General features: G+C 46.0%; 1 protein-coding gene and 1 long non-coding RNA gene across 9 annotated transcripts in view; one reads left to right on the plus strand and one right to left on the minus strand.

Moving 5' to 3' along the window:
- The window catches only part of LOC149975112 (uncharacterized), a 49,707-nt gene extending 43,865 nt beyond the window's left edge, over positions 1 to 5,842 (plus strand). The window contains exon 3 of the long non-coding RNA XR_016488817.1: positions 5,754 to 5,842. This is a non-coding gene — a long non-coding RNA (uncharacterized LOC149975112). The remainder of the gene's footprint in view (positions 1 to 5,753) is intronic.
- The window catches only part of fbxw7 (F-box and WD repeat domain containing 7), a 203,649-nt gene that overhangs the window by 60,108 nt on the left and 129,854 nt on the right, over positions 1 to 13,687 (minus strand). The gene's annotated exons all lie outside the window — the stretch shown is intronic.

The following is a 13,687-nucleotide window of genomic DNA, read 5'->3' on the forward strand; positions in this document are numbered from 1 at the left end:
GTAGGGCCTACTCCATTCCTTCTCCCAACAGTAGGGCCTGCTCCCTTCCTTCTCCCAACAGTAGGGCCTGCTCCCTTCCTTCTCCCTCCCGACAGTAGGACCTGCTCCCTTCCTTCTCCCAACAGTAGGGCCTGCTCCCTTCCTTCTCCCAACAGTAGGGCCTGCTCCATTCCTTCTCCCAACAGTAGGGCCTACTCCATTCCTTCTCCCAACAGTAGGGCCTGCTCCATTCCTTCTCCCAACAGTAGGGCCTACTCCATTCCTTCTCCCAACAGTAGGGCCTGCTCCCTTCCTTCTCCCAACAGTAGGGCCTGCTCCCTTCCTTCTCCCAACAGTAGGGCCTGCTCCATTCCTTCTCCCAACAGTAGGGCCTACTCCATTCCTTTTCCCAACAGTAGGGCCTGCTCCACTCCTTCTCCTGACAGTTCAAAGTGCAGTGCCCAGCTGATAATCACTCCAATAATTGCTTCGAAACTGAACCTAAACTAACCCAAAACTAATTTCACACATAACAGAGGAAATAAATGAAGCAAAGTATGAAGGGGAGAAAAGGGGGAGAATGGGTGAGTTGAGCAGCGAGTGGAAGCGAACGAGGCATAATTATGTAATCACCCATTGAAGAACAGTGCGGACCATTCCATTGTATTAATCGAGTCTAATTATAGGCCTAATCTCAAAATGGTATGTACCCTATATCAGTTCACCCAATCAAAGCAGTCGTATCGGTCTCCTCTGGCCTCCTTGGAGTAGGCTATACACAGGGAGAGTGTGCGTAATTGTACACGCTGAACGGCTTTCAATATCTGGGAAAATATCCACATCGGCATTAGGTGCGAATGTGGTGATGAGGCTTGTGGAACCTCACGTTGGCAAGGGGAGCAATGTCACCACGGACATTTTCTTCACTGTCATTGGCGAACAAGTTGCTTGAAAAGAAAACCAGTCTGGCCGGCACCGTGAACAAAGTGAAACAGGAGCTCCCTCACTATGGAAAATAAGGCACCTGCACAGCCGCTGTGGTACAAATGTCAACGGGACACAATAAAAGGAGAAAAAGCGGAGACTATTCCGCACTGAAACCAAACAAAGGTATAATCTGGAGAGGCAACTGAAGGAGACAGCCAACCTGTTGGTTGTTTGATCAATAGGACTCAAGGACTCGTGTGGTATTTACATATTTGCAGGAAACCATTTGAGTTTCTTGTGACTTTTGCTTGCCACGGCTTTCTAAACAATGATCTGAACAGAACGGTGCTGTACGGCTGCCTGTACAGTGGAGCTCAACATCAAAAGTGACAGGCATATGACCATATGGCACAGCTATTTGCATAATAGGCCAACTCTAGCTGTGATTGGTTGACGCACCAGTCTGTGTAGAGTCCAGGCCTGGACAAGACTGACATTCTACATTCTATGAATGTACATTCAAAAAAAAATATTCGTATGTATTTGCTCTTTGGTCACAAAATTTGAAGTGAAAATAATTGAGTCATATTCTGAGGGTGGATATGAACATATTTTAATAAGATGGTGCTAAATCTGTGTCAGTAGCCCTCTTCAGTCTGCCGAGGAACTAACAGGTGATCATTATCATACCAGTCAAATAGACCCAATCTGTTGCTTTTAGCACATTCAACAGTGCCGTTTAAGGATCAATACTCTCTGGACAGGTCCAATAGCAGCAAGCAGTAATACCACAGCCAGTCCATCTCCGCCTGCTTCCCCCCTCAGGCTGTGGAAACAACCAGGGCAAGCGAGCTGGGCTCAGAATCATCATCATCCTTGACCTCTATATAACTCCTGGGGTATGACCTTTGATGTCACAAAGACCTCACAATGGCTGCCATGTGCCTAATGGCTTAATCCCCAGAGACCATCTGCTTGCTGCAGACCCGACCCTGCTTGAGGAGGGTCTGTGAGGGAGAGGAAAGGGCCAAGGCAAGCATGCTCTGCCTCAGCTCCTGGGTGGCACCCTGTTCCCTATATAGTGCACTACTTTTGACCAGGGCCCATGGGGAATAGGATGCCATTTGGGACAAATCCTCTGTCTGCCTGGTCGCCTCTGGAGGCAGCTGTATTGTAATGAATCAGGCAGAGGTCCGGGACAAGCGGCACTGTCACAAGGACCGCCCGGCATCGCTGGAAACAAGGACCCCCTTCTCAGCGGCCAGCCCCAGGCATGAACTTGGCAGATTAGCCATTCAGGAAACAAATAAGGCCTCCACACAGACGGCCCCCCCTGAAATGAACAAAAACAATCCACCGCCCGGGACCGGAGACAAGGAAGCGCCTTGGAAAGAAACAGATTTTTTTTCTCTAAAGCCTTTTGTCTGAGGGAGTGAAAAACCCTCTGCCTGCCATCTTGTTGTTGTCCTCTTCCACTCTCTAATAAGAAATAGGAAACATACTCTTGGTGCAGTAGTTCAGCCACACTGCAGTATAGACATCTTCGTGGAGGTCATTTATGGGCTACTGGCCTCCATCTTGCTCTCTGTCCGTCAAAAGGTGGTTAAGACCCAAAGGAGGAAATCAAAGCTCAAGAATAGCAGAGGCACGCTATCAGGTTTCTAGTAGGGAGAGCAAACTGCTTTGATCAAACTGACTGGCCCCTGTTGTCACTGTAACTTTACTGTCTTGACCCTGTTCTGTTGGGGAAACATAATGTTCTACTCGCCCACCTCTGGTGCTGGGATTCAGCCAGTGGGGATTTATCTCTTAGGGAGAGGCTGGGTCAGGGGAACTGACTATGTTTACTTGCTAGGGAGGCCAGATGCATGGCCCTGGGAGGTTGGATCATTACACGATGCTGGTTATCATAGATATTCAATTCCACGAGCCAAGGTCTTTGGGAGTTTGAGAGGCCAGGCTAGGCGAGTGGCCGATCTGCTCCCTATGTGTCATCTCGCTCCCCGGGCCTGTTACGAGGGACGGGCGGGGGCGGAAGCCACAGGCGAGACCCCACCACCCTCCCTCCATCCATCTATCTGTAAACGGTTGCCTGGCAACACTGACGGAGAGCTCTGGGCTGGCCTCCGGGCTGCAGTGAGTTAGCTGCAGCTCCAGAATGAGGATGAGGGGGGCTAGTCTTGTTTGCTGTCAGAGACCCAGTCCAGTACGGGCAATGGCCGCAGGTCTTGACCCTTTCAGTAATGAATTCTGCTAATGAAGTCTTCTCTTTCACAGCATCACTGTAATTCAGAGACCCCCGGTCTGTCATACAGGAAGACAGGCACTGATTACTTTGGCAAATCAACAACACCAAATCCAACAGGGGTAAAGGGTTCGTTGGAGGGAGAATCAAGGTTGGTAAAAAGAGAAAAGAGAAAGCTGAACAGAGCAGCAGCGACAGCTACACAACTACATTTTCAGATGTTCCACTTAACTGATTTGCAGTGATGCCACGCTTATTAGCCCAATCATTCACTTCCCTTCAGCTAACAAAGCCACGGACAAGCGACCGGGCATCGCCCCCCTGTAGTCAGCGTTCAGAGCCCCATCCCGCTGAGGTGGAAATGCCTCTGATACACTTTAGAGGCAACAGCCAACCTTTAGAGTTTCTCCCTCCTCTTCCCCTCCCTGGTCTACGGTCTGCCATCTGTCTCTGATTCAGACCATGATAATGTAGGTTAATTATTATGCAGGAGAGGGAAGTCATACTCTACCAAGAGGCAAGCTCCACAGCAGCCCGGTCCATGAAGGAGCCACATCAACTGCTCTGACTAGATCACCTGCATAGTAGTAAGGAGAAGGGAAGCCTAGACTACATGGAAACTGCTTCTTACATGGTATGAAGGGAGAACTAGCGAACAGAACATATGGGCAATGCAGTAAAGGATAGCCTACATGGCAGTAAAGGATAGCCTATAAGACAATGTGTGTGTGTATATACAGTTGAAGTCGGAAGTTTACATACACTTAGATTGGAGTCATTAAAACGCATTTCTCAACCACACCACAAGTTTCTTGTTAACACACTATAGTTTTGGCAAGTCGGTTAGGACATCTACTTTGTGCATGACAAGTCATTCTTCCAACAATTGTTTACAGACAGATTATTTCACTTATAATTCACTGAAGCACAATTCCAGTGGGTCAGAAGTTTAAATGCACTAAGATGACTGCGCCTTAAAACAGCTTAGAAAATTCAAGAAAATTATGTCATGGCTTTAGAAGCTTCTGATAGGCTAATTGACATCATTTGCGTCAATGCTACCAAATACTAATTGAGTGTATGTAAACTTCTGACCCGCTGGGAATGTGAGGAAAGAAATAAAAACTAATATAAATTCTCTATACTATTATTCTGACATTTCACATTCTTAAAATAAAGTGGTGATCCTAACTGACCTAAAACAGGGCATTTTTACTACGATTAAATGTCAGAAAATGTGAAAAACTGAGTTTAAATGTATTTGGCTAAGGTGTATGTAAACTTCCGACTTCAACTATAAATGACAGTAAAGGATAGGCTATAAATGACAGTAAAGGATAGGCTATAAATGACAGTAAAGGACAGTCTATATATGCAGTAAAAGACGGCCTATATATGCAGTAAAAGACGGCCTATATATGCAGTAAAAGACGGCCTATATATGCAGTAAAAGACGGCCTATATATGCAGTAAAAGACGGCCTATATATGCAGTAAAAGACGGCCTATATATGCAGTAAAAGACGGCCTATATATGCAGTAAAAGACGGCCTATATATGCAGTAAAAGACGGCCTATATATGCAGTAAAAGACGGCCTATATATGCAGTAAAAGACAGCCTATATATGCAGTAAGACAGCCTATATATGCAGTAAAAGACAGCCTATATATGCAGTAAAAGACAGCCTATATATGCAGTAAAAGACAGCCTATATATGCAGTAAAAGACAGCCTATATATGCAGTAAAGGACAGCCTATATATGCAGTAAAGGACAGCCTATATATGCAGTAAAGGACAGCCTATATATGCAGTAAAGGACAGCCTATATATGTAGTAAAGGACAGCCTATATATGCAGTAAAGGACAGCCTATATATGCGGTAAAGGACAGCCTATATATGCAGTAAAGGACAGCCTATATACAGTGCCTTGCGAAAGTATTCGGCCCCCTTGAACTTTGCGACCTTTTGCCACATTTCAGACTTCAAACATAAAAGATATAAAACTGTATTTTTTTGTGAAGAATCAACAACAAGTGGGACACAATCATGAAGTGGAACGACATTTATTGGATATTTCAAACTTTTTTAACAAATCAAAAACTGAAAAATTGGGCGTGCAAAATTATTCAGCCCCTTTACTTTCAGTGCAGCAAACTTTCTCCAGAACTTCAGTGAGGATCTCTGAATGATCCAATGTTGACCTAAATGACTAATGATGATAAATACAATCCACCTGTGTGTAATCAAGTCTCCGTATAAATGCACCTGCACTGTGATAGTCTCAGAGGTCCGTTAAAAGCGCAGAGAGCATCATGAAGAACAGGTCGCAATTGTAAATGAGAACTTGTTCTCAACTTGCCTACCTGGTTAAATAAAGGTAAAATAAAATAAATAAATAAATAAAATCATGAAGAACAAGGAACACACCAGGCAGGTCCGAGATACTGTTGTGAAGAAGTTTAAAGCCGGATTTGGATACAAAAGATTTCCCAAGCTTTAAACACCTCAAGGAGCACTGTGCAAGCGATAATATTGAAATGGAAGGAGTATCAGACCACTGCAAATCTACCAAGACCTGGCCGTCCCTCTAAACTTTAAGCTCATACAAGGAGAAGACTGATCAGAGATGCAGCCAAGAGGCCCATGATCACTCTGGATGAACTGCAGAGATCTACAGCTGAGGTGGGAGACTCTGTCCATAGCACAACAATCAGTTGTATGCTGCACAAATCTGGCCTTTATGGAAGAGTGGCAAGAAGAAAGCCATTTCTTAAAGATATCCATAAAAGTGTTGTTTAAAGTTTGCCACAAGCCACCTGGGAGACACACCAAACATGTGGAAGAAGGTACTCTGGTCAGATGAAACCAAAATTGAACTTTTTGGCAACAATGCAAAACGTTATGTTTGGCGTAAAAGCAACACAGCTCATCACCCTGAACACACCATCCCCACTGTCAAACACGGTGGTGGCAGCATCATGGTTTGGGCCTGCTTTTCTTCAGCAGGGACAGGGAAGATGGTTAAAATTGATGGGAAGATGGATGGAGCCAAATACAGGACCATTCTGGAAGAAAACCTGATGGAGTCTGCAAAAGACCTGAGACTGGGACGGAGATTTGTCTTCCAACAAGACAATGATCCAAAACATAAAGCAAAATCTACAATGGAATGGTTCAAAAATAAACATATCCAGGTGTTAGAATGGCCAAGTCAAAGTCCAGACCTGAATCCAATCGAGAATCTGTGGAAAGAACTGAAAACTGCTGTTCACAAATGCTCTCCATCCAACCTCACTGAGCTCGAGCTGTTTTGCAAGGAGGAATGGGAAAAATTGTCAGTCTCTCGATGTGCAAAACTGATAGAGACATACCCCAAGCGACTTACAGCTGTAATCGCAGCAAAAGGTGGCGCTACAAAGTATTAACTTAAGGGGGCTGAATAATTTTGCACGCCCAATTTTTCAGTTTTTGATTTGTTAAAAAAGTTTGAAATATCCAATAAATGTCGTTCCACTTCATGATTGTGTCCCACTTGTTGTTGATTCTTCACAAAAAAATACAGTTTTATATCTTTATGTTTGAAGCCTGAAATGTGGCAAAAGGTCGCAAAGTTCAAGGGGGCCGAATACTTTCGCAAGGCACTGTATGTAGTAAAGGACAGCCTATATATGTAGTAAAGGACAGCCTATATATGTAGTAAAGGACAGCCTATATACGCAGTAAAGGACAGCCTATATACGCAGTAAAGGACAGCCTATATATGAGAGTGGGTGGTGGTGAATGGGTAAATGAAGGGGAAGGCTTCCAGTGCCAGTAATGAGTGAAGAGACCAATGATTGAGGGACGGGGGCAGGACTGTGACAATAAAATGGTGGGGGAGTCCAGGTAGTCCCTTTGTCTCCGTTTTCTTCCATTTAGCGCTGAATAAGCATGACCCAAGATGAGAAGGGATAGGGACAGCCTCCTCCTCGTTAGGGATGGGAGACAAGTGAGCCGCTGTCAGGGATTCCCCCTCTAGAACAAGGGTCTGTTTGTAAGGAGGCTCACATTCCAGGATGTAAAAGGGTAAACAGAGGGTAGGGGGTTGGACCTCATCAACCCCCGATTCCACTCCATCAATCCCTGACACCTGGCTGGGCATCTCTGCTTTGCAGCAGTCCGGGCGGGCACTGCAGTCTGCAGCAAATTAACCACACCATGGTGGGGCCTAGAAACAATGTACAAAAACAACAGCACCGTATTTATGCTCATTAATGTCTCTGACGGACAGAGAAGAGGGGAGGGTGGGGAAGAGGGGGGTGGAGTGGAGATCATTTGGGCTACCAGGAAAAAAGTGCTGAGAATCAAAAAGCTGACCATGCGAATAATAAAACATACTATGTAAAAGGGCTTTGTGGTAGGGATAGCTTTAAGGTAACATTTGCCTTGACTCTGGGTGCTAATGAACCTTAGTGGGAGGAAGGAGAGGAGAGCTTTTAGCTTTTTAAAGGGCCTGTCAGGATCGGCCGTGAAGCCTGAAACAATTCCAAAGCATCTTTACAGAGGAGCCGAAAAAATAACTCTCCAGAGGATATGTGGAAAGGCGGCCCACTTTTAATTAAAACGCGCTCCCAGCGAACGCTTTCATGCACCAAACTCCTCGAAGAACTCCTACGTATTCATTTCTCCCCCTTTTAAAAACGACTTGAAGGGGGCACTTTATTTTAGGTCCCCGCATGACCCACATGACTACACTCCCTAACCCCCTCTGCTTGGGACACACTTTCAGGAAGTAAGATCCTGGTCCTATTAGGAGAAGTAGCTCCAGGGTTCTGCTACCCTCTCATGTGAGAGCAAAGATAGACTTGTAAGACTTGGCCGTTGAAAAACCCCCAACGTGGAACAGAAACAGAAGTTAAAACATTAAGTCCCCACGGAGCTAATAAAGTTTCAATTGGCCTCTTTCCCCTTATACCTTCCATCAATCAGAGGCTTTCAAATGTTTTATTCACAAGTGATCATGGCAAAACCGATAATACTTGAGCTCTGCAGACCCCTTCCAAGGGAGGCCATTTTAACAAGCTCTCGTCTTCCATTGATGACAGGAGAACTGCTATAAGTGTAAGCAAGCAGCAGTTATAGGCAGCACTGCAGCAAACTGACGCCCCCGTTGGCAGCCCTCACCGGTCTCTTTCCAAACATTGCCCCCACAACAAAGGAGAGAAAAGATTCCACACACACACACACCTGCGTTTGATGTGGGGATGGCTTCGCTCAAGGTCGGTTTACTGTTCTGAGCCCGTGTGCGCACGTTGTGTGTGTGCGCACGTTGTGTGTAGGTGTGTGTGTTCGAGGGCTTCCTGTTTGTTCTGCCAGCCTGCCACCTGAGAAAGTCTGATGCAGGCCCGCCTCCATCTACCAGCTCCTGTCTGGGGAATAGACTTCTCGCCTCCTGCCTGCCACACTGAAACAAAGCAGTAACACAGGGACACCAGATTCATCAAAAGGGCAAAATGATTGTGTGTGTTGTATTCTGGAGGGGGGACTTGTCTTATTACAGTTGACACAACAAGCCTCAGAGAGGGGCTGATGGGAGAGGACATACCACTCAGGTACATAGTGTGTACCTTGGTATTGGCCTAGGGTGATTGTGCACACACACACACACACACACACACGATATTCAGGAGAGAGAACAAGAAACCCTTTCAATTACCAGTACTGCAGAACACACAATGTGTACAGGACCTGGTCACACTAATGTATAAAGGTGACCTGGAGCTAAAATGAATGGAAAGACAAACTAATAGAGAAATCTCTTCATTGTGTTACCTTGTTTTCCTGTAGAGAAAACCGTAACTAACTTGTCCCTCAATGCACTTTGTCCTGTACAATATGCTGCTTATATTACCAAAGATAAATAACAGGGCTCTGTGACTCCTCTTCACACTGTAGTAAATGACCTGGGGACGTGAGGCCGACTCAGCAGGTGCTGCTCCACAGCCGGTCTGAGACCCAGCAGCACAAGCTGGTCACCAGGCTCTCCGCTTGCTTACCCACAGGGGGCTCCGGCTCTCCCACACTCAAATTAAAGAGGGCAGTTGGGCCACATCAGCACTTTCTCTTTCTCCCTCCCTCCGTCCGTCTGTCTCGGCTGCTGTGTTGGGACAGGTAGGAGGTAGCCATACCCAGAGAGACAGTGGTGGTGTCCATAGAAATGGAATTACTAGAATGGGGATTCCTCATTCAAGTTAATGTACTGTGCTAGGTAGTAATTATATTTCTTTGATGGTGGTGGTGCCCAGCCCATGTGAGCAGCCTGAGCCTTTGAGCAACAACTCTGCTCAACCAGGACCAATTCCCCTCTCCCCTATCTCCTCTCTCCTCAGTGGAGAATGAAAAGCTACCCACAGGCAAGAAGACGAGTGATTAAAAATCTAATAGTTCTCCTCTCAGCTAAATGATTTGTGGTCTTGTCGCCTCTTGGTTTTGTTTACATGTGTCAAAGTAATCCTCGGCACGGAAATAACGAGCTGGATAGAAGGGGGAGGCCAGATTTAACAAAGTTAGAAACCACAGATGGCCAGCGTCTCACTTATGACTCATCCTTCTCATTAAGCGCTAGTTGGTGACAGTTCAGGCAGCTTTGAATGGTGCACTACGGTGAAAGGAAAAGCCTGGTTCCTTCCCCCCCAGTGTTTGCCTGTTTCGAGGACTCGTGCCTACTTGCAATGGACACCAACTGAGAAGGACCATTATCCCAGTCCATGGAGTGTGAAGTCAGCAAAATATACTACAAATATACAAGTATACTAATGTCCAGAGGGCAAAATGTGAAGTCTGTCCTCAAAATGGCTGACATATTTCACAGGGGTAATGGTAAACAAGTAGTGGCCTGGCGTAATGAAGGGAGTAATGAGGCCCTGCTAATCACATCAGCAGTCCAGTAGTCTGTCGAACAGGAGGCCTGCTGATGCTGCTGGGACCGGGACAGGGTGGGCGGAGAATCAAATGTAGCCATGGAGTCCCTGCTCATTATCATCCATCACGCTAACACAATAGAACACGCCGAGGCTTACACAACTGGGGCATCAGAGATGTATTAAAACCCCCGTATTCAAAACAATGCTATCTGGCCCAGGCTGTATCTGAAGCTGAGAGGGAAGACAGGATACACCAGCTCGCCTAGTCGGCGGATGCTGTTGTTGAGATCCACCTGGGGTACTTATGGAGTGTGTCGGGGGGGGGGCGTACCATTGATTTTCCATTATGTATTAGTAAATGAATCCCTACAACGTGCTCCCTCTATCCTCAGCGGAAGACTTGATATCGATTGCTGTGTTATATCGCCGTTAAGGAGAGGGGCTGCGTTGCTAATCAAAATCTAAGTTCTGCTGGGAATAGTGTCGGTGTAATATGTCCTTCTGGGCCATGCAAAACAAACCCTGGATAAACTGCTGGGGGGGATTCGGCGGGGAATTTCGTAGCGTCCAAAAAATGTGCCCTTGCATTTTGTTTGGGTTCATTCGACTGTCTGGTATGGCCGTTGTCCAAGTATTTCTCAAAGACAAATACTGTAAATTCTCCCAGATACCAGCTCATTTCATTCAAAGATAAATGCATTCTAAATTCCACACCGTGGTTTGGGGCTTATAGTCATTATTCTACCATCGTCACGAAAACAGTTCCCTCATCAGTCCTGTTCTAAACACATCCCGTCCACAAGGACTGGAATCTCATTAGGGTTCTGGAACCCCCATGACACTCAGCAACTGATCCAAGAACAGATGTCGTACTTCGCCGTCTTGGCTGTTCTGTTGCTGCTAGCGTCCATTTCTCTGGGTTTTAATGATCAGTGTGTCGGGAGAGGAGCAGCATTCTGGACATGGATGGGGGTACAGCTACACAGCACCTTTCAGTTCAGCCAAGGGGTGGTCCAAAATGGCACCCCATTCCATATGTCATGCAAGACTTTCGACCAGGCTCGTGTCAAAAGTAGTGCACTATACAGGGAATAGGGTGCCATTTCAGATGCAGCCAAGGGAACATCACCGCATCAAGGGAAATCCATCCGTTTTAATGGGAATTGGAAGGAGAAGACGCAGAGGGGGGGGGGGGAAAACCTTCAGCAAAGAAGAATGTAATGAAGAGTAATGAAGCAATAGTGGCTAGGAGCTAATTAAATATTACTGCAGTGGGTTACTACTGCAGGATGCTGTAGGACTTGACTGGGGGCAATCTGAGGGAGAAGGCTGTTGACAATATTGAGTCGACCACCTCCCATTTACCTTGCTGATACTCTCCTTTTCACCTCGCATAGCGAGCGGCTGATGAAGGATGATTCGTTTCAGTCTGAAAGGACAAGGACTCGGCTAAAAGTAGTACGGCTGAGGTACATCGTTTTATTCTTACTAACCACGCATTGTGCAGCCATTGTTCTTCAAATCACACCGTCACTGCCACTTAGACATGCAACAAGAAAAGTTACAAAACAAGTATATATTCTGATTCTAATGTCCAATAGAGCCGAACAGGCAAGTTGACAAACTGTGATTATTAGGGCAATTAAATAGAAAGACGTTTGAAGAAATGTTACACGTCCTGATCGTTTTAAGAACTATCTTATAAAAGGTTAGCAGCGGGTTGAAGAGGGTCCAGATGGAAATAGTCTCTGTAGCCAAGTGTTTGACAACGCTATATAAAACCGGCGGACCAGCCTACATGTTCAGGACAGAAACACGGTTCCGAATCCCAGAAAAGGAAGACTGGATAATATGACAGTGTTCATTTGGCAGCAGTGTCACGGTATGTTCGACAATTACAAGTGATATCACCTCTTTTTCCCTTCGGGTCCACCACTTTCTCTTCTTTTCAAATGCCATCTTCAGAGTCTGAAAGCCCCCGGTGGCCAGCGGTGCTGATGCCACACCAGGGGACATTGGGCTGTTTGAAGTGCTGCCTTTTACAGGCACCTGGTACTCATTGATATTCCAACGGTTACTTTCCCCGACTCAACTCAGAAATGTGGCCCCTCAAATTGAGAACCTGTGTGTGGGGGGATAACGGTGTGTGTGTGTGTGTGTGTGTGCTAACAGTTGGCTCAAGTGGAGTGCCACAATGAGATAGAAAGCTGAGGCTCAGTCAGTGATGTTTTTGTTCTACAGAGGACAGGTGCCAGCTGATCCTGAAGACATTGCTTCTGGGTGGAAGTGGAGGCAACTGCTGAGGTGAGAGCCGTAATGGTGTGTGGATAGGAAGCATGCAGGTCCCCTGTAGAGGTTGGCCAACTGGGTTGTTGTGGTAACATGGTAAAGCCATGGGGGGGGGGGGGGCAGTTTCCAAGTGGCCAGTTGAATGCACACTGAGATTGGAGAAAAGGGGACTCCATGGGGAGCCTCCAGGAAGAATAGGAGTTGTGGTGGTATTGGGGATTGCCGTGCCCCCAGAAGGGCCTTCTCAGTGCCTTCTGTCACAATATAGTTAAGTTCAGGTCTCACACCAATCAAACTCCTTACATAGACTAACCCTAGGCTCAATAGAAAAGTTTAGGCCATCCAAGAGTTCAAAGAGGATGGAGTCTTGAGACCAAGAGGGGGGGTGGGTGGTATATGGCCAATATAACACAGCTAAGGGCTTTTCTTAGCCACCACGCAACACAGAGTGCCTTGACACAGCCCTTAGCAGCAGTATATTGGCCACATATCACAAACCCGAACTGCCTTATTGCTATTGTTAACTGGTTACCAACATAATTAGAGCAGTAAAAATACATGTTTGGTTATACCCGTGGTATACGTTCTGATACCAGCATTCAGGGCTCCAACCACCCAGGTCATAATAAATCACATATAACCCGTTCTGGGGTTGGAGCTTTGGTGGTTCTCCAAAGTTGTGCAGAGTTACAAATCACTCAGACACAGCACAGCAGGTTGGGTACAGGCCCAGTCTGTAAACTGTTGTATTGAATTTGGCCCAAGTCTAAAAAGGACAGTGTGGATATCACCGGTCAGCATAGAGGGAAGGCCTCAGCAGCATCTCTCTCAGTAAAGAGGCCTAGTGCCATTGTCCTGGTTTGAATAAAGGATTGTCTAGAAATAGAAACACTTAAACATCCCTTAAGTGAACATGTCCTCCATCAAATCCCTATTCGCAAGCACACACACCGCAAACAATGACTGGATTGCAAAAGTAATGTATTTTTTGGCAAGCACCCCAACTTGCCCACAACTAGAGATTTATACTGGTCCAGGCCTGCAAAAGTTAAACGCATGAACGTAAATAGCTTAATTTCATCTGCCACTGACTGGACTAATTCACTGCGGTTGGTTTGTTTGTCTTATCGCGCTGTGTGGAGGCTCAACTCAAATTCACAGACCTGACCAAGAAGTCTACAGAACAACCCTAGGAAACACAACGCCCTAGTTATAAACACAGGTGACTAGAGCTTTTAAAAGGTAACAGAAGAATATAAAAAGCCTTGCAGCTCTTCAAGTTAACATTCCCATTCAATTTGGCTGTCGTTAATCTATTAGGTAGAAGCTTCTAAACAGAGAG

The sequence above is a fragment of the Oncorhynchus mykiss genome, chromosome 19 (assembly GCF_057628025.1).
Source record: "Oncorhynchus mykiss isolate SJ-2025 chromosome 19, ASM5762802v1, whole genome shotgun sequence".
Classification (NCBI taxonomy): domain Eukaryota; kingdom Metazoa; phylum Chordata; class Actinopteri; order Salmoniformes; family Salmonidae; genus Oncorhynchus; species Oncorhynchus mykiss.